Source organism: Coptis chinensis, chromosome 4, assembly GCF_015680905.1.
Source record: "Coptis chinensis isolate HL-2020 chromosome 4, ASM1568090v1, whole genome shotgun sequence".
Classification (NCBI taxonomy): Eukaryota; Viridiplantae; Streptophyta; class Magnoliopsida; order Ranunculales; family Ranunculaceae; genus Coptis; species Coptis chinensis.
The window spans coordinates 6,701,488-6,722,150 of NC_141459.1; the positions used below are offsets into that span (position 1 = coordinate 6,701,488).

The 20,663-nt window shown below is 35.7% G+C and overlaps 2 long non-coding RNA genes across 2 annotated transcripts; one reads left to right on the plus strand and one right to left on the minus strand.

Moving 5' to 3' along the window:
• Positions 1–10,343: 10,343 nt before the first annotated feature.
• Positions 10,344–16,790, minus strand: LOC147501526 (uncharacterized). The gene is made up of 2 exons (XR_015221405.1): positions 16,237–16,790; positions 10,344–10,959 (listed from the first exon to the last, which is right to left on the minus strand). It is a non-coding gene; the product is annotated as an uncharacterized LOC147501526 (long non-coding RNA).
• Positions 16,791–17,091: 301 nt separating this feature from the next.
• On the plus strand, positions 17,092–19,238 carry LOC147501527 (uncharacterized). Its single transcript, XR_015219826.1, has 3 exons — positions 17,092–17,278; positions 17,359–17,647; positions 18,936–19,238. It is a non-coding gene; the product is annotated as an uncharacterized LOC147501527 (long non-coding RNA).
• The last annotated feature ends 1,425 nt before the right edge of the window (positions 19,239–20,663 follow it).

Consider the following 20,663-nt stretch of genomic DNA (forward strand, 5'->3'; position numbering starts at 1 on the left):
GTTGGCTCAATAGTTCTCTGAGTTGACTCAAGACGGGAAGTCTGTGACTGGGTGACCAAGTTTAATGAGTTATCGAGGTTTACTCCCTATCTTGTGGATACTGACAAGAAGAGAAACCAAAAGTTCATACGTGGGTTAGAGAGTTACTTGTCCAGCAAGTTGATTCCTTTTGACGGGGACACTTTTGATCGTGTGTTGGACTTGGCATTGAGATATGAGGAGCAGAATGCATCCCTAAGAGAGTCGAGGGGGAAGAGGAAGTTTGGTGAGATACCAATTGTTGGTCCTAGGCTTTTTGAGAGCAGGCAGCCGAATAGGTTTAGGCCTTATGATATTGCTCAGAGGGGTCCGTTTCAGAGACCACCATCCCAGGGGTTTCATGGAGGATTTCATCAGCAGGGTGTATTTCGACCCCAGGGAGGATTTGCACAGCAGGGTGGTTATAGGCCACCAAGGCAGCCTGGAGGCTATAGACCTCAGGGGAATCGATTGTCGAGGCGGGGGTCCCCGGCTTTAGGGGTCTAGCTCCGCTTTCCCAGATCGACCCGGAATTGCTTTTACCGCACCCGGCACCGGTATTTCGAGCCATAGTTCTGTTGAAAGGGCTTCTTTGGGGAGTGTAGCGGTGGGTCGTTTATCTCGTTATTACCCTACCAAGCGGGGTGTAATCGGCATATGAGAGCACCGGCACGAAAGACTACTCGTGCTAGAGCCTATCAGCCTATGCCGGGACTGGAATGTTGAAGGTACCTTTAGTTCATCTCAGTTTACATTCAGAATTTTGTTTGATTCGGGTGCTTCACATTCCTTTATATCTCGTCAGTATGTTGAGAAAGAAAGTTTTAAAACTACCCTTTTGTCTAAGCCCTTGTGTGTTAAGACACCGTTAGGAGGTTTTGTTACCTTATATGACGAGTGCAAAGGTTTTAAGTTGTGTTTCTTAGACCGTGTCTTTATGGTAGACTTGATCGTTTTGGGGTTTGAGGGTTTCCATTTCATACTTGGTATGGACTGGTTGACGCGTTATCATGTTACCTTGGATTGTGTGAGGAGGGAGGTTATAGTGAATGCACCTGGCACGCCGAGGTTGATTCACACCTGTGTTAGTAAGGAGGACTCGGTGATGTCTAGTTTCTTGTGCTCTATAGAGATACTCATGAGGGATATCAGCGATGTGGAAGTAGTAAGAGACTTCGAAGATGTTTTTCAGGAGATTCCAGGGTTGCCACCCAAGAGGGAGGTGGAGTTTCGTATAGACTTGTTACCGGGGACTGCACCAGTTTCAAAGTCGGCTTACCGTTTGGCACCTAAGCTTTTGGACGAAATGAAAGTGCAAGTCGAGGAATTACTCAGGAAGAGGTAAGAGTTTAATGTTTAGTGATTTTGTTTTTGGCTTAACCATGTCTTTTGATCGAGTATATGGGTCTAAATCTTTTAAGGTGTGTATGACCAGGTTCATACGACCGAGCAACTCACCATGGGGTGCGCCTACTATTTTTGTTTCCAAGAAGGATGGTACTTTGAGGATGTGTATTGACTTCAGGGATTTGAACCAGGTGACTATAAAAAATAAGTATCCGCTTCCTAGGATTGATGATTTGTTGGACCAGTTGAAAGGGGCTAAGATATTTTCAAAGTTTGATTTAAGGACTTGTTATTATCAGATGGGAGTTGAAGAGAAGAGTATTTCTTTGACTGCATTTAGAACTCGGTATGGGTTGTATGAGTTTTCTGTGATGCCTTTTGGGTTGACGAATGCACCTGCATTCTTTATGGACTTGATGAATCGTATTTTCAGGTTCTATTTGGATAAATTTGTGATTGTTTTCATTGATGACATTTTAGTGTATTCACAAAACACAGAAGAACATAAGATGCATTTGAAGATAGTGATGCAGACATTTAGAGAACAGAAGTTGTATGCTAAGTTTAGCAAGTGCCATTTTTGGGAAGAAGAAATTCGTTTTTTGGGACATGTGGCATCTAGTGAAGGGGTTGTTGTAGACCATGAGAAGGTTGCTGCAGTGAAAGAATGGAAGCAACCAACCACGGTTACAGAGATTAGGAGTTTCTTGGGGTTAACTGGATATTATCGGAGATTTATTGAGAAGTTCTCGCTTATTGCAGCTCCACTCATGAAATTAACTAGGAAGGATGTGAAGTTTATGTGGACTAATGATTGTGAAAAGGCTTTCTTGGAATTGAAACAGAGGTTGACTACAGCTCCAATTCTAGTAATCCCGACTAGAGGCTTAAAAACTAGTGGTTTTACTGGATGCTAGTGGAACTGGTTTGGGTTGTGTTAATGCAAGACCAGAAGGTGCTGTCGTATGCTTCACGACAGTTGAAGATACACGAGAGACGTTATCCTACTCATGACCTTGAGTTAGCGGCAGTGGTTTTTGCTTTGAAGGTGTGGATACATTATTTATATGGTGAGAAGTTCGAGCTTTACACAGATCACAAGAGTTTGAAGTATCTTTATTCATAGAAGGAGTTGAATATGAGACAGCAGAGATGGATGGAGTTCATAAGTAGTTATGACTTCGAGATTCAAGATCACCCGTGCAAGGGCAATGTAGTTCATGGATGCACTTAGTCGATTGCACTGGTGTTTTAACCACTTTTATGGTGCAAAAGTGGAAGAGTTTAGAGACTATAGCAGCTTATGACGTCCGGACTACACCGATACGATGGGGTATATATGCGGTTTGGAGGTTAGGTCGGTGATTTTCAGTTAGTGATTGCCATGCAGCACAGAGACCGATTTCTTTTGAGTCGGTTAGATGATCTAGTCATTGATATTTTAGATGATTGTCCGTCTGATTGGGCAAATTGATTCCGAGGGAGGATTGAGATTTCATGAGAGATTGTGTGTACCGATGATGATGCGAGTTAAAGAAGGAGATATTATATGAAGCTCATCGTTCTCGGTTTACAATTCATCCTGGAGGAATGAAGATGTACTAAGACTTGAAGAGGACCTTCTGGTGGGAAGGAATGAAAAGAGATGTAGGAGAATATATTTCTCAGTGTTTAACTTGTCGGTGGTTAAGGCGAACATCGAGGCCTTACGGATTATTGCGACCATTAGAGATACCGATGTGGAAATGGGAGCACATTTCTATGGATTTCATTGATAGTTTGCCTAAGTCTCCGAGAGGTAATGAATCTATTTGGGTTATTGTTGATCGCTTAACGGTTCCGCTCATTTTATTCCTATTGACGTGCATAGAAATATAGATAAGTTGGTTTCCTTGTACATTCGGAAAGTGGTAAGGTTACATGGGATTCCAGTGAGTATTGTTTCAGATCAAGATCCTTTGTTCACTTCGAAGTTCGAAGAGTTTTCAGCGCTATGGGTACTAGTTTGGCGATGAGTACTGCTTATCATCCTCAGATAGATGGACAGACGGAGAGGGTGAATCAGATATTAGAAGATATGTTACGGTCTTGTGTAATGGATTTTGGTGGAGGATGGGAGGAGCATTTACCTTTGGTGGAGTTTGCATATAATAACAGCTTTCGGTCGAAAGCATCGGTATGGCACCCTTTGAGGCTTTGTATGGGCGCCCATGTCGATCACCGCTTGTTGGCGGATGTGGGAGACCGAAAGTATTGCTTGGGCCTGAGATAGTGAGAGAGACATCTGAACATATTAAAGTCATTAGAGAAAGGATTAAGATAGCACAGAGTAGGTAGAAAAGTTATGCAAATTTGAAGAGAAAACGGGTTGAGTTTTCTGTAGGCGATTTTGTGTTTTTGAAGGTTTCCCTATGAGAGGAGTTATGAGGTTTGGCATGAAAGGAAAGTTGAGTCCACGATATATTGGACCATATGAGATAGTAGCCTCCGTTGGTAGTTTGGCGTACCGTCTTGCTTTGCCACCTAACTTAGCAATGATTCATGATGTCTTCCACGTATCTATGCTACGGAAATGTGTGAAAGATCCTACTGAGGTTGTTCAGCCAGCAGAGCTAGAGTTGAACGACAATGTAACTTTTACAGTGAGGCCTATCACGATAGTAGATAGGGATGTGAAACACCTTAGGAGGAGGATTGTAAACTTGGTAAAAGTGCAGTGGAGTGAAAGGGAAAATGACGTGACTTGGGAACTTGAAGATAAGATAAGGCAGATGTATCCTGAGCTCTTCTCTGACACTCTACCTTGAATCTCGGGACGAGATTCTTTTAAGGTGTGTATATTATAACACCTCGTCATAGTCTGGGTTTTTAAACAAGTGAACATAGTGATGTTTGAGATATTTATATTTCAAATATTCACTTTGTTATTGTTTAGAAATTCGGGCTTTGACATTACCGTTCCAATATTTTAGAAGGAATGTGCCTACAAAAGCTTTTGTCCCACACTACTTTCATCCAAACATATCTAATGTAATTTGTGCTTATTAAAAACTCCAACCTAGATCACTTAAATTACAATGTAGTCCAATCTATGCCTTATTGCAATGCTCAACATTCACAAAAGAAAAAAAATCTCACAAATAATGTAACAACAAAATCTAGCTACAAAGCAAATTAGGAGAAAGGTCGGTGTACTGTAATTAATTTTTGGTGTTGGGTATAATACATATAGATCAATGTAATAAGTGGATCCAAAACAAACCATCAACTTATTACTCGGAAAAGTTCATAACGTGATGAAAGCAATTGAATTATGATAATTTTGCATTAGAACAAATAAAAAACTTTGTATAAGCAACATTTACGTTGTCTATATGCCAACTGAATGAAGAATATCAAGAAGGATATGATAGTATATAAGTTTTAGAACGCCTCATGCATCCAGGAAGATCTTTATGAAATCTCTCTACATTTGAATGAAATCCTCATTAGACACCTTTCTGAACTCCTCATTTAACAACTTAGCAAACAACCCCATGAGAAATCCACTACAGCTAACATTCTAGGCCCAAGGTTGTATAGCACCTTGACCAATTTTAAGGCCCCAGTGTGGTTTGATTAGCCTACAAATCCTTACATTTTCATATATTTTACTATGCACTTAGCATTCTGAACTCATCACAGGACTCCCATAATTAACCATGACTCAACAAAAAAGATAGCCAAATAATCAATGACCAAACAACAAAACTCGACAAAATGAAATTGGACAAATAATAAAGGAGAGTACCGCAAAGATGGCACAATGGATGAAATGATCGAATTGAAGAAATTGTTCATGTATGAAAGTTATCGATTTCCGTGACAACCCATGCCCAACGAATTGCTACAGGATTTGAACCCTCGATGTAGCATAATTTACGCTCAACATTGAACTTTAGCTGCAAAGTTCAAGAATATAAATATAGGCTAAGCTAAACTACGACACACTCCACATAATAAAATTAGGCAAATAGTAAAAGTATAACAAATGGAAAAGGATAGTCATCGTTTGTAATGAAATAATGGCATCAAGCAGACATTTTGCTAATGACACCATTAGTTCTAGAATGGAAGAAAGAAACTTCTCAAGAATTCTATAAGTTGCATTTTTTAATTCTAAATACGTAGTAATGCTATGATCAACCTACTCAGGCTTATGAGACATATTAGTCAATCTAGTGAAAACTTCACATAGTATCCTATAATATAATAACTACAATAGTCATAAACATGATTCTTTTGGTAGGCGTTTAGCTAATATATTATTGGGGGAATTACTATTGATATCATTCCTTTAAACACATCATTCCTTTAATGTAAGCATTGTTACAATGTCCACCATCATTTAAAGAAACCCAAAACCTAACAAATCCTTTAAAGAAAGATACGGACCTCTAAGCAAATTGAAAATTAAAGGTGAACCAAATGAAATCAAATAGAGAATAAAGTAAAGAAATTCCAATTGTTGCAAGCTTTGGATCAATGAAGAATGGGAGGTAGTGTTGAAGAAAAAAAATCCTTAAAGAGAGCTTGGATTGAAGAAAAGAATCAAGTATATAATTGCGCTTAGAAATTAGTAAGTTCCAAAGAACTAACTTTCCATAATAGTCAATTCAAATTAACTTGCTTTCATCAATCTAAGTCTCCAAAGCACTATTAATTTTGTCATTTGGCTATCTAAGCCACTTGATGTAGAGACTTAGATTCATAGGGGGTTTCATTAAAAAAAGAATATGAAGCGTCTTCACACATCATAATTTGTTTTATCTTGTCCTCTCTTTCCGGATTGCATAGGGTCGTGGGCAGGGGCGGATGCATGATTATCCAATAGGGGGGGGCGGGGTGGCTACAGCCAACTCTTGGATCCGCCCCTGTCGTGGGTTTCATTAAGCGAAGAAGATGAAGCATTTTGTGCATTTTTCGAAGGGATTTAATTAGTGGTTTTAAAGCTCAAACGTTATGAAAACGCACTCGTGAATAATAGTCTAATACTAACCCCAAATGTAATGTACACATTATCATCGGTCCCACTTCTTGGCCTCAAATAAATGTGTGAAGACTCTATCTTGACCACTGATTTTGTTTTATCTTTGTCCTCACTCTATTGCAATCCCAACAGTAGAGTATCCCGACCACTATAATTACCTAACCAAAATACATTTATGAATTTAATTATTCTAAGATAAACAACGACTTAAGAAAACATATCAACTATTAAATCATATCATATGTTAGATGTGTACCAAGTATGTTCACTAATTAAATCATGCCTAGAGTCTATTCATAACATAAGGATATGACTAACAAATGTATTCCAAAAACATAACAACAAAACTGTAAAATCAGTTGGTCGCACATGAATACCATCTAACTTGCATTAAATAAATGGAATGACAGAAAAACATAAGTAACTTCGTATTAGTGAGTTATGGGAAGATCTATGCAAATGATATTGATATATGTTGCTCACTTAAATAGAAATATGGAAATGTATAACAAAATGAAAAGATATAAAACGAATCAATACTAAAAAATATATAAAAAATAGAAGACTCACCAAAACTTCCTGATATCCTATTTGTCTATTTTTTGTTTAGGCAGAATTATTTACGAAGGGGAAAGTCAAATCTAATATATCGCACAACTGAAAATTCAACATGATAGTTTTTAGCACATTATGTCATGTTGGCAGTATATGTTAGAGATTGATGCTTCCACTTTTCTTAGCCCATTCACCAATAAACCCAGGAGAATAGTAGAAGAAATTAAGACTTAAAATTTTAGAGAGCATGAGAGAGGAGGGGATTACCTAAGGGCTTCACTTGGTTTGAGTCCTTTAAAATTCTTGCACAATGAAAATGTTAAAATTATATGAAGAAAAGAGGGAAGAATAGGCATAACCTGATAATCTTTTAATCTATATGAAACATTGTCCAGTACATCAATCGTGGAAAAATGTTAAACAATCATTGCTTTCACGAGCGATGAACACATAAATATTGATTTTTAAGACAATCTTCTAATCTTCAAAATAAAATTACATTGAGTAGTCTTAGCACACTGTGAGCCATATTCTCAAGTAAAATGACACACTCACATAACCAAATAATAGATATGAATAAACTACTTGATTAAGCCAAAACCTTAGGACTTAAAAAGGAAGCTTGCTTGTTTAGTTGTTTTCAAGGCTATCCTTTAGCAAGAACTATATAGTATTTTTGTGAGAAAAAAAATCTAGTAATTGCAACTTTGTCTTCGTAGCCTGGACCTCATTGAAATATTGAATTAGCGGAATCGGTTCTTTTCTTTGTATGTTTTCAAATGTGTGTACTCAAAGTAAAAGACTACATGCCGTACTAATGTTGCAAACATATAAAATAAAAAAATTCCTGAATTAACCATGGATAAAATAATTGTGAAGATTCATCGTGTCTTATCTTTCTTTGGTAACTAAGATAATAAAGCCTTTTCGCCAAGCAAACGTTTCAACAAAAACAGTAGACTATGATATTGAACACATGAGTTTACTTCTCAACTCAATTATCATGTAAAACCTTTTGTTAGATATATCTACTGAAACTTTGACCCCCTTAAAATTTGACCCCAAAATTAATAACATTACAAAATCATTCAACCATTATTAACGGGTTAATCCCCACTAAAACACTTCTTCTTTTATAGAAAGACATAACTAAAATATTATGTAAAGTTGGTATTTCTTTAGCACCATTGCAGATCTGGCGTGATGTCCATTGGCTCACATAGAACTGGAGCACAGGTCTCGACTGTTACACTCTCTCTTTGATAAATGAAACATTTTCACCAAAGAAAATATCAAAATTAAGCATCAGTAATAGATAATATGTGATCGAAAGTGAGTTGGGAACACTTTCAAACATAATATTTAACATCTCGGTGACATGTGGTTTATAAAAGTAAGATGGAACACACATATGGTTTAATTATGCATCAATTTGGACTTTGAAAACTCACCAAGTTTTTTGTTTAACGCCAATTGATCAGTATAAAGAATTGTTCAATGGACAGGCATTAAGGCAATTAGTATTCCAATAGCAATAAACTAAATTCAATTAACATGGGCATAAACAATAAAAACAAAAAGACGTTTACTTGAATATACGGTAAACATAACTTACTATTGGCAAAGTGTGGATGTCGGTAGTTGCTTTCACAACGTATGCATAATGATGTGTCGCCAATCGATAAACTACTAAGTTTTTTTGGAAATCATCCATTGCTTCACAAAGAAAGCCCAAACAATTGCCCCCAAAAAGCATATAAAGCATTATTGTATATAAAGCATATATAAAACAGTTTAGCAAATTTATAGAGCATGAGGGAACAGAAGGAGATTACTAGAGATAATACAATAACATCTCGGTTGAGGGTTCCTGGCCACCACAAAAAACAAACAATCAAACAGATGGCCAAATGTGGAGAGTTGCCGTAAAATTTCACTTGCATGTTAATACCAAAATTAAAAGTTTTATTCCCTATGATAAGCAATAAAAAAATTAAAAATTAAAAAAAAAAATGCCGTGAAATTTTTGGTGAGATGATCATTGGTGTTTTAGCATAAAACACAATTAGAAATTTAGAATTGATTTACAGAAAAGAAGATAAATACCTCACTTCATATATACTTCATTGATTTATGCTAAACTTGTTCCTTATCAAAATTGGTTTAATTCTTTACTACTTCCATATTGCTGAAGAAAGCAATTCTAGAATTCCACATTGCAGAACACATCTAAGAAATTATTCCACCGAATGTAGTCCCCTAGATGCAAAATAGCAACGTGAACTAAATATGCCCATCCAGGCAAAGGAACTACTATGAAGAATCCTAACATTAGCTTTCACTGTTCATTCATTGTGTAATCCATATTCAATCTATACACGGTTTTTAAACGGTGAGCAGCATTCAAGGTACAATCCATAATTTAGTTGGATACTAAACCATTATATGAATCATAATCACGACCCAAATTAACCTAGCAAAACTGACTCAAGGTACAACAACATTTTAGTTAGATACTAAATCCTTGGTTATAGGGAAAACTTTATACATATACATAATGCTCTCTTAGTGGAAATGATTGCAGACCTTAGCAAAAAGGTGAGTGATCGACTATTCATGAGCTGATGATTTTTGCCTTTACAGTGATGATGCACACTTACATTTGCTAGAAGGTAATAACTGTATTGAATTAACAAAAGGAGAAGAGTTACATTACAAAGAATATAATTGAGAATTGAGAGTTAGCTGGTTATGTAATAGCATACCAACTACAATACATTAAGAGGAGAATCAATGATAGGTCAATTATGGTTGTTCCACTAAAGTTAAGAAGTTTGGTCTGCTATCACACCACTTCCCAGTGCCAAGAGGTAAGTGTTGCTCCTGCTGTTGCACATTTTTCAGTGCTAAAGTTGACTTCCTGTCCAAACTAATGTGATAAAGAGCCAGAAGTTCTAATGCACTGATTGAGCAAAATGCTTCCACTGCACCTATTGATATGAGACAATCCATAATTTAATCCAACCTACTTAAATAGCCTTTAGCAAGGCTGTGCTATGGTCATACTTTCAGCTACATAAATTGTATCAACACCTAACTTTTAAATGGGCGACTCCATGAATTATATTGTACCTTGATTTTCTCTCTATATTGACCCCAAACATGTGGTTTCAACAATAGAGTGATGCACACAAAAAAATGTTTTGAACCAATACAACATTAGAATAAATATTTGAAATAACTTATCTACATTCTTAAGAGGTGAATTTCAGAACACCAAAGATCATATATATATATAAAGGAAAAACTCAGATTTCCATTTATGAATACATTTCGTATCAATAATTACATCACCCCGACAAAGACTCTAGGAACTAATCTCAACTGATTTCCATTTATATATCCAAAATCACAAAATTCACAAAAAAAAAAAAAAAAAAATTCTCACCTGTGACACTATGTGCGACACAATTGTTCATCTTTGTAAATAATATGCATGCCACCAACCCATGTATAATTATCCCAACTTCTCAAACGTTCTCTAAAGTGATTAACATTCCCAATTTGTAGATTTTGGTCCGCCCCAACCACGATGGTCCAAAAGCTCTTTAATCGAGAAGTGATACATAACAAATATAAGTCAGAGAAAAAGACCGACAATTTACATGGTATTATCAAATTATATAATATACTACAAATTCCAAACACTCATGCAACTTTAATATGGATTACTTGCAATACCTCGATTTATTCCAATTAGCCATCCTGTTACGATTAAGGGGCCTATTGCAAAGAGAAGCAATGGTAGCCTTCCTGGCAGCTGCAATTGCAACAGAAAACTGCCTCCCTTGAAAATTCGTCCTCCTCTAAGCAAGTGTCTCTAGCCTTAAGGAGGGTCTAGAATCCATATATGCCTTTATTCTATGATGAATTTCCATTTCCAACAGCAAGATTAAAAGGTTTTTGGATTTTATTCTACTGAACATCCATGAGATAGAAGGTGACATGACCTGAAAGCCAGAACAATACAAACACAATAAATTTCTTCCATAAAGCAACTCCAAGATGCAGATGTCATTGATATCCTAAAGATATATTCAATACCACGGATTCTTGAAACAAAAAAAAGATGTAAAATAATGCAATAAAAGATTATGTGGAATATCTCAAACAACATAAGGGAATGAAATTGTCTGGGCATGGTATCTTGGCGTCAAACTTTAGTAGATCCAACATAACAATTTGAAGTGCCATTATAAGAAAATATTCATAAAATTACAATGTCAGATGTGCAACAACTCAGTGTGTACCATATTGCTCCATAAATACTTTTTTGTGACCCTAGCCTACATGTTTAGCGACTGAGATCACTCAGCCTCTTGCTTGAAACCATTCCTTTTGGCATTCCACAATCTGGAACAAACATTTAACCTCACTTAACAACAAAAACTATCAAGAGCGCGCAGAAAACAACATAGAACTTCCCCTTGAGTTTACAATGAAACCTTATATAACATCCCGTTTATTTTCTTTGTTTTCCTATTTATTAGGGTTTAAAAAAATATAATAATATTAAAAAGAAAATAAAAGGATAAAGATAAAATAAAATAAGATAAAAACGTTGGAGAGTTAGAGGGGTTTGGTTACAACCGAACTCTCCCTTTTTGTTGGTTTTTTTTTCTGGTTTTTTGAAAAGAAAAAAGAAAAAGAAAAACAGAGAGAGACGTACAAGAGAAAAGAAGAAATGGAGGTTTCTTGCTAGGGGATTTGCTGGCAACAGGAGCGTATCACGGGTGAGTAGACTGACTTTATATACACAGTTGATTGACAGTAATTGTTTATTCTAGTTATGTGTTTACAGACTTGAAAGTTTTATCAAGCAATTCAATTTCTTCTTCGTGGAATCACTATTTTTGGTTATAGTTTAAATGCTCTTTGACATAAATGGACTGTCATAATATAGATTCTACAAAAGTACAAAACAGTTATAAAATCCAAGAAAAAGTGTGTCCGTATAGATCCAAGAAATTGATTACATGTGAGTATAGTTTTACTTCTGGTCTGACATGGATTCTCTCTACACTCTGGTGTATATGGGTTTGCTTGTATTGTCGTTGGTGGTCTGTAGGGCATTGATTATTTGGAAGCCCTTAATATATATTTGAATCTTTGATTCTTATGAGTATGTAAAAGTTCGTTATAGTTATAGCTGATGTGAAAACATTATTGAAGGTAAGAATAGATTTGCTGAAATTTTAAGAAAGGTTAGCGCTGGTCTGATTTCGAGCTCAATTTTGGTTTAGTTAGATTTTGAACTAGTTTTTTTAGAAAACACAAAAAGTAAGGTCTGGAAGTCTGCTTTTCAACCCAATTGACCTCGTTGCATTCCGAGATTTGTGGATATGGTTACGGTGTTCGTAAGTTAGCATGTCAGAATTTTCTGATTGTATAAATCCGGTCTGTGTCTGGTTTGGAAATCGAGTTTTCACCTAGTTAGAGTCAGATTCAAACTCTTGTCAAAACATGAAAAAATAAGTTTTATGTGTCTTCTTTCCAACCCAATTGGCCTCGTCGCATTCCGAGGTCTGTGGTGGTAGATATAATGTTTGGAAGTTTAGTTGACAGAAAATAATGCGTCAGAAATCAGTTTCTGTGCACTGTGTTCAAATCCAGTTTTAAAATAGTTAGGGTGAGAGTTAGATTTTTATAAAACATAAAAGAGTAATATTTGGAAGTCTTCTTTCTATTCCAATTGGCCTCATCACATTCCGAGGCCGGTGGAATTAATTATGACGTCTGGAAGTTTGACTGGCAGAAAATAGTGCGTCAGAAATCAGTTTCTGTGCACTGTGTTCTAACCTAGTTTTTGTACACTTAAAATGAGATTGAGTATTTTTGTAAAAGATAAGAAAGTAATTTTTGTGTGTTAGCTTTTCAACACAAAAAGCCTCGATGCATTTGGATACCTGTGGAAAGAGTTGTGTCATTCGGAAAATAGTCCGTCAGAGATCTAGGTTGCTGAAAATTAAGATTTTTACCGTTTTCTTCTAGATGGGTTGAGGTTAGGACTTCGAGCTTTACATGAAAAAGTATATCTACATACCTTAGTTTCTAAACAATTAAGTTACATGTCATTTCGATGAATGTAGGAAAAACTATAGCATTGACAAGTTGGCTAGAAAACCTACCGTGTTATCTTTTATGTGCATGAACCTATTTTGGGAAATATGTTTAGTAATGAACTAAGAGTCTCTTAAACTTTTCTTGGATGTATTATATAGTGTTTGTAGTCTACTTTTAGACTGTTGTTTTATTTGGAATCGACATGGTTCATAAGATTGTTTTTTTTTAATCAAAAGTAGAAAAATATCCATTTGTGAGTTTTTGGATTTAAATATTCATAGTGTATCTCTAGGTATGAAACTTTACGTATATGATTGTGGGAGTATTTGAAACTTATTGTATATGATTCTATATAGTATAAATTGTTGTTTTACTTAAAGGTACATACAAGGATTTTGATATTTATTGGTTAAGAACTACGAAGGCTTGATTCCAATCCTGAAAGATTTGGATACGTAGGCAATTTTGAACAAAAGTGCAACCACTATATCTATAATATATATATTAGTTTGTGTGATAACTATGTGATTGTGTTAGAAATTACTGTTGTTTTGAGACTACATAAATATATATGTGTGAGATAGAAGTTGTATATGAATATAGACTTTAGTATATGTGGATTTGTTTTGGACATTAGTGTGTGTGGACTTGAATTTGGGCTAATGAACTATTTGTTTACGATATTATGTATATGAGTATGGTTATGTAAATTGTATTTGTTTGATTATAAGTTTGTTTACATTCAATGATATTTAAGTGCTTGATTTGCCTTGACGCGCGAAAATGACTCTCTGCATGTGTGGTCTATTTTGACATGAGTAATGCTAGTATAATTATAAGTGATAATAATGTTTTAATGTGTCGCCCACATCTTTAGAACTCTCCACGCCTCAGGATTTGGCAATGAGATATTATGATTTGTGATGTCATGTGATAGATGGGTATTCATTGAATGTGCCATGAATGACCCAATAGTTTGGACTGCCCTAGAGATGAACTAAGGTATTCGCCTTGCTGGTTGGTCGTATTCCTTGAATGTATGGGAATGTAGGTTTGGGTATTCCTTGAATGCGGCGGGAATGACTCAGGGCATTCATTGAATGTGCCATGAATAGTCTGTTAGTGTTATGATGGGTATTCCTTGAATGTGGCGGGAATGACCCAAGGTATTCATTGAATGTGCCATGAATGACCTGATATTTTGTTATGCCCAAAGGAGGCTTTGTGATTATGTGTATGGAAAGCCCAGAGATGGTTGTGACTCACAAGTTACGAGTTTACAAGATGAAAGTATGTTTCCTGGAGGCGATATCCCGCTTGGGACATATGTCTTGTAATGGTACTCGGTGTGAGTGAGGCACACGGATATGTGTGATTTGGCAAATGTGTGTAGTGTAAATCGTGGAATAGGAACTAAACGTTGGGCTGTGTCTTTGAATAAATGAGTCAACAAGATAATTAATAAGCAAAGTAAAAATATTGATTTTTCGTGTGATGGAGTTATTACATATGATGTATATGATTTCTTATGAGAAATATATACGTGGTTTGTATGAGTTGATACTCACAAGGGATGAATGTACTCCTTGGTTGTGACTTTTCTTCGTTCTTATAAGTAGACGAGTAATACTAAAGTAAAAGTATATGAATTGTGTGATGTTATGGATATAAAGTGTGACGGTGAATAATATTAGTAAATGATTGTGAGTTCTATGTGACTGTGAATTGACTATAACTTGATATATTATTATGAAACTATTAATGCTTGTGATAGTCTGAGATCTATGGGTATGCAAGCAGAAACTTTATGACGTAATGATGTCATATGAATGACTACCCTTGATATAGGTATTATGATAAGTGGTATTCCCCGAATATGATGGACAAACCAGGTTATATCAATTAAACTTAAATGTCTTAAATAAGGTTTGGTTATTAATGGAAATTTGACTGGCTGAGATAAATCATTTTATTGTGATGTCTAACTCTGTTTTGCAGGAGGGTAGGATCTATTAATATTTCTGCAGGGACGTAAATATCCTACCCTAAGACGACGTGTTGGCTTAAAGGTAAGGTATACCAAACTCATATTTAATTAGGTTATCATATGTGCATTTAATAAATGGAATGTAAGTAGTATTGTATTGTGAGTTATTTTGGAAAGTGGGAATGACGAGTACTGTTATATGAGATTCTTGGAATTTGTATGTTAGGGGTGAAATCTTACTTGGGAAGAAACTACATGCCATTTTGGAAAACGGAACTATATTGTCTTCCAAGTTGAAATTGTTGGTAATGTTATATTTATTCATTTGAAAGATTATTATATATATTTTGTTGTTAGTCTATTCATACCAAAGAAATTCAATTTGTCAATCTACGCTTTGCTTTGTTTTGCAACGTGGGTGTGTTCTTGGGAACATAGATGGTGGAGTGCAGCGATGAAGACACGCGACTTAGATTTGCTCTTGAGTCTCTTCGGTTTAAATTTTTCGAAAGTGTATGGTTTTGAATTGAAACAAATGTAATAGAGTTGGTTAGTAAAAATTTATTTGTAAATGAAGCGTTGTTCTTTCAGTTTTAATTTGATCTCAGATTTTAATATCATGGTTGATAATATGTTAGTGGGTTTTGTTTCACCCCGGGTTTTCAGATGATTGAATATCAGTTTTAATTTTTCTGGAAATTTGGGGTGTGACACCTTACGTATTGATACTTCTTCAAGAGCCAAAAAAATCATCACAATAATAAAACAATCTGTTGGAGTGGAAAAGAAGCAGCAAGCTTTTCCAAAAAACGTAAAGAAAAGATAATGACTCTAAAGACAATTTACTAAAAAATTATCAAATATCTACCCACAAAAACAGTGAAAACCGAGTATTGACTAATTAAAAAGTACAAAAAGAAAAGTATTTGTTACGCAATACTCTGGAAGCTAAACATGAATGAAAGGCGATTTTAATTGAGAGTGAGTGCATACCAGTTTAAACCCTTCTAGCTCTGAGCGGAGCAAAAATAAGACAAAAGAGTACATTAATTCGAACAATTAACAAATTCTTATTCAAAGAAAAAACGAAAGACAATTTTTTTCCCATCTTCTTGTGAAATGAATACTGACAACATAGATGTTTGGATGCAACTATAATCACGAAAAGATAACCAACCTTATATGATGTGGCCAAGTTTAGAGATTCTTCGTCAGTGATGCTTCCATAAGAATCACTTGTGGCTTCATTACCCAGTAGAGTGAGCTATTTCTGCAGACCCAATATATACATTCTACCTGGAATAGCAGTCATGTGATGAATAGGATAAATGTTAATGCAAGTACTTTCCTTAGAATACTACTCTCTCTAAATATGATGATGTTCCATCTAACAATGAAGTAGACCCAAATAAAAAAACGCCATGCTATTACTAAGATGCTTTTATGCATACATATACACTGGAGTAGATGGCAAAGGTTGTAGCTGTATAAGAAGGTGCCCAATTTCTCAAATATAAGACTGCTAATTAAAATTCGTGAAGCCCGTGTCTCACAACATAAGCTAGAAACATGAAAGTAATTTTTAGTTTTTTCCATTAGAAAGAGGAAAGCAAAATCCAATCAACAATCCGTGTTTCCAAATTCAGATTCCCAAATCCAGAAATTCGACAGTTAAAGATGGCATGTATATATATGGTAAAAAGAATAGAGAAACGACAGTTAAAGATGGCATGTATATCTTATATATAAAGCGGATACCAGATTTTCCAATTAGTTTCCGTATTCCGGTTTTACACCAAAGTTTTAAATAGAAAGGGTACCGGAAAGTTAGACAGCCACATTTTTTTTTGCTATTCACGAAAAGGGTAAAATCGTATATACACTTCTCTCTCCCATCACTAAACTTATAACGGAAAAAAAAACCCAAACAGACGCACCTTTCCATCTCTCCATAAATTACAACGAAAAAAAAACGGCACACAAATTCTCTAAACTCTTCATCCCAACTCTCCTCATCACTCTCTCACACACAAATTATCTTCAACGCTTTTTCATCGTCGACCCAACACTCCTCATCCAAAACTCACTCACCCAGAAAAAAAATAATGTTTGGGCAACGAATCTCCATCACTTCTCTTTCTCAACTCTCTTATTCTGACAAACAAATTTATCCACATTCCTTTTGATTTAGACACTCTACATCAGTCGCAATGTCAGAGGTACGTTTTTTATTCTTGGGTTGAATTAAATCAGTTTCTTTAAATCTTTTCACACTTCAATTCGTTTTTCTGTTTTACAGAACCCAAATCTTTCGCACGGAAACGGGCGTAGAAGAAATGTTTCAGAAAATGAACAGCAAAGACAGAATCGTTGTATTAATCATAGAGAAATCGTTATCAAAACAGTTATCTCCTTACGTTAATGAAGGTTTGTTTGAAACTTTATTCTTTTCCTCCGTTTGGTTGGCCATTTTAACTTACATTTTTTTTTAATCAGAGTCCCATCAACAGTCTATTCCCACGAATACGCTAGAAACGGAAGCAAGAATGCCAGAATTCTTGATGTTCCTCACCATCGTGTAAACTTAGGTGACATTTACTGCCATTTTCATGGACACTTTTTTTATTATAATTTTGGTTATTTATTATCACGTACATTTAGCATGGAAAAGTTTTTAACTATATATGTATGCATATGATAATATATTTTACAACTGTTTAATGAACTATTCGATCAATTTCTTTTTTAAGTACACTTAACTTATTGTAACTGTACATCTCAATAAAGGACTGCTTGCGAAATCTTTTTTCACAAAAAACGGCATCAATGTTATTCTCATGAACTATAAGGTTTTATGCATTGAGATGGGATGAAGCTATCTATTTTTCCATGTCAGTTTACCGCCGTTAAGGTTAACTGTTGTGTTATTCTCCAACTTCTTTTTACGTAAACATACATTGTTCATACACTTAGAATGTTTCTATTGGTATGCACATCTTTCTTATTCATAATTGCTCTAGGCTCTGAAATCCAAATGTATGGTCCTCATCGATTTCATTAGTAAGTCAGAGTAAAGTATTGCAGTTGACAATGACAATCTGAAGTCAGAAAACCCTCAAAATCTCGAGCTTAGGTCCAACGTCAAAGCCATTTTTTTTTTCAATATCAAGTCATTGTTCCCGTGGATGCTGACAATTGAATACACCTCCATGTGCATTTGATTTCATACTTGATATACGTCATATTAATATAAAAAAAAAATGTCCAATATCTCCTGGTTCTTACGCCCATGTTCTCTCACAAGTGTACAACTTTATGTTCAAAAATTAAATCTGCGGATGACGAATGGATATATACATCACTTTGTGCAAATGACATTTGTATATATATGCCACTTTGTAACAACGATGGTGATGCTCTTTTGTTTCAGTTATACCGCTCCAAGTCGATTTTGTTGTTTGTCATTTCTATACATATCATAATCTACATTCGTCCTTTGAGGTTGAGTTGTGAAATGTTAATAAAATGAGTTGTTCTTCTCAAGATTTTCTGAATTAGTTTGCTCTAATTGTGAAATTTGAAGACAATAATAAGTAATTTTTTCACCACTATCATTTGTTTCAGCTTAATATAATAGGAGTAGCTGCAATTTACAGGATAACATCTTTTTATTTCCTTAAAGTTTTTAATAATTGAGGAAAACAATTACATAGCATGTGTGTCAAACACTTTTTAGTATCTTCTACATTCATCTCTTTGATTGGCTTCCTTTTGTTTCACCAGCCCTTTTGATTGCTCATAACAAATTGATACTTAAGACTAAAAGCTTAAATAGATTATGCATCTTTACTCAATCTAACAATATGCTGGTTTCAGGGAGTAACAGATCCATCACGCATATAATGTTAACACCTTTTCCATCCACAAGATCGTCAAGGATAAGCACTGGATTTTACAGCTGCGCAAGGGGTTTTGTTATGGATCAAAACTTCGAGCCTTACATGTTGCCCGAACCCATAATTTGTGACAACTGTGGAGCTAAACAATTTAGTCACGAGACCTCTAAGATATGTTTTTATTTGAAGTTTTGTGTATATTTGACAGTTTTAGGGTGTGCTTCAATTTTGGGAAACATTTTTTTGAAATACATCAATTCAAAACTCAAAATATTGCTTTCAATATTCCAAAAAATAGATTTTCTAGCAGTATTTTCCATCAACCATAAGTGTATAAAGTCAAAATCAGTTGAGGTTCCTTGAGAATATCCTTGAAAGTGGAATTAAAAACTGCTTTGTGAAATACAAGGGGAGATTGCAAGATCAAGTATGTTTGTTCAAATCAGCCCAAGTTTTGCGGACTTCGGTAGAGACCCTCGTTCAATCGATCTTTATGAGTTGAGTTCGAGGAGTTGAGCATGAACCTGCACATAAACAAGCAGGATACTCAGGAGTTGTTCAGGTACAAGCAGATGGTATGCTTCTCATATCTTTACACTAACAATATCAAAAGGGTTGTTCGTATCGAAGGTACTTATTCTTGATGGGAAGTAATGAAACTACAAAATAGCTTGCAATCATTGTAGGTGAGGTTTGCTGCTCGTGAACAACTCTGCAGAAGTCTTCAAGAGAAGGTAAAGATAACGACTTCAGAACATCAATGAAATTATTTTTTATTTGTGATCTAACTAAAAATTTAACTAGTGTTCTTGCATTTTTGACAGACACGGGATCTCGAGAGTCAATTGGCTAAGGAGATGAAAGCTAGACTCCAACATGAAAATAGAGTTGCTGCTGCTTCATCTAAACCATCTTCTTCATTCGCATTTTCATACCAAAATCCGATATCTGTGGACAGAAAAAGCCGTCACTTGGACCCTCCAAGTTGAGGCCTCCATTGAAGGGCATAACTAACCTTCCTTCAATGCCTAAGATCGATCCCCTGTAAAACAGGCACTGCCAATCGTACCTCACCATCAACAGATGAAAAGGAGAATATTTCTGGGACAGTGAGAACAAGCAACACCAAAACTCTGATGCAACCAAGGCGAGTCTCAATTTCAGTGCGGCCTCCTCAAGCTTCAACTCAGACTCACACATGTTATCTACAATGAAACTGGTTGATTATTCGACTATTCGGACCTTGATTCCCCAACCCAAAATGCGGTTCTCAATTATTGCTACCCTCTGCCCAGAGTCACACATGCCATCCACGGTGAAACCAATTGATTATGCAACTGTCCGGACTTTGATTCCACTGCGCAAAAGGCGGGTTTCTCTTGCTACTGAGCATCCAGGGTCACAGTTATTCCCTACAATGTCACCACAGAACACCTTAAAATCTCATATTGATACTGGTGGTGTAAGGGGTCAACTATCATTTGCAAGGGAGTCAAGAAAGATATCAAAGCTATTCCCACCAATACCGGAGTTGAAGGCGACACCAGAGGGAGAGGTTACTCCTGTCACCAGCAGAGAAGCAAGTACTTAGAAAGTCCATCAATGCAAGTTGGCTCATGGAAACCAAAGCACCCAACAATGGTTGCATTGCACAGGAGACATTTCGTGTGGAGCCCTCTCAAGCAAATAAATCAAAAGAACAATAGGA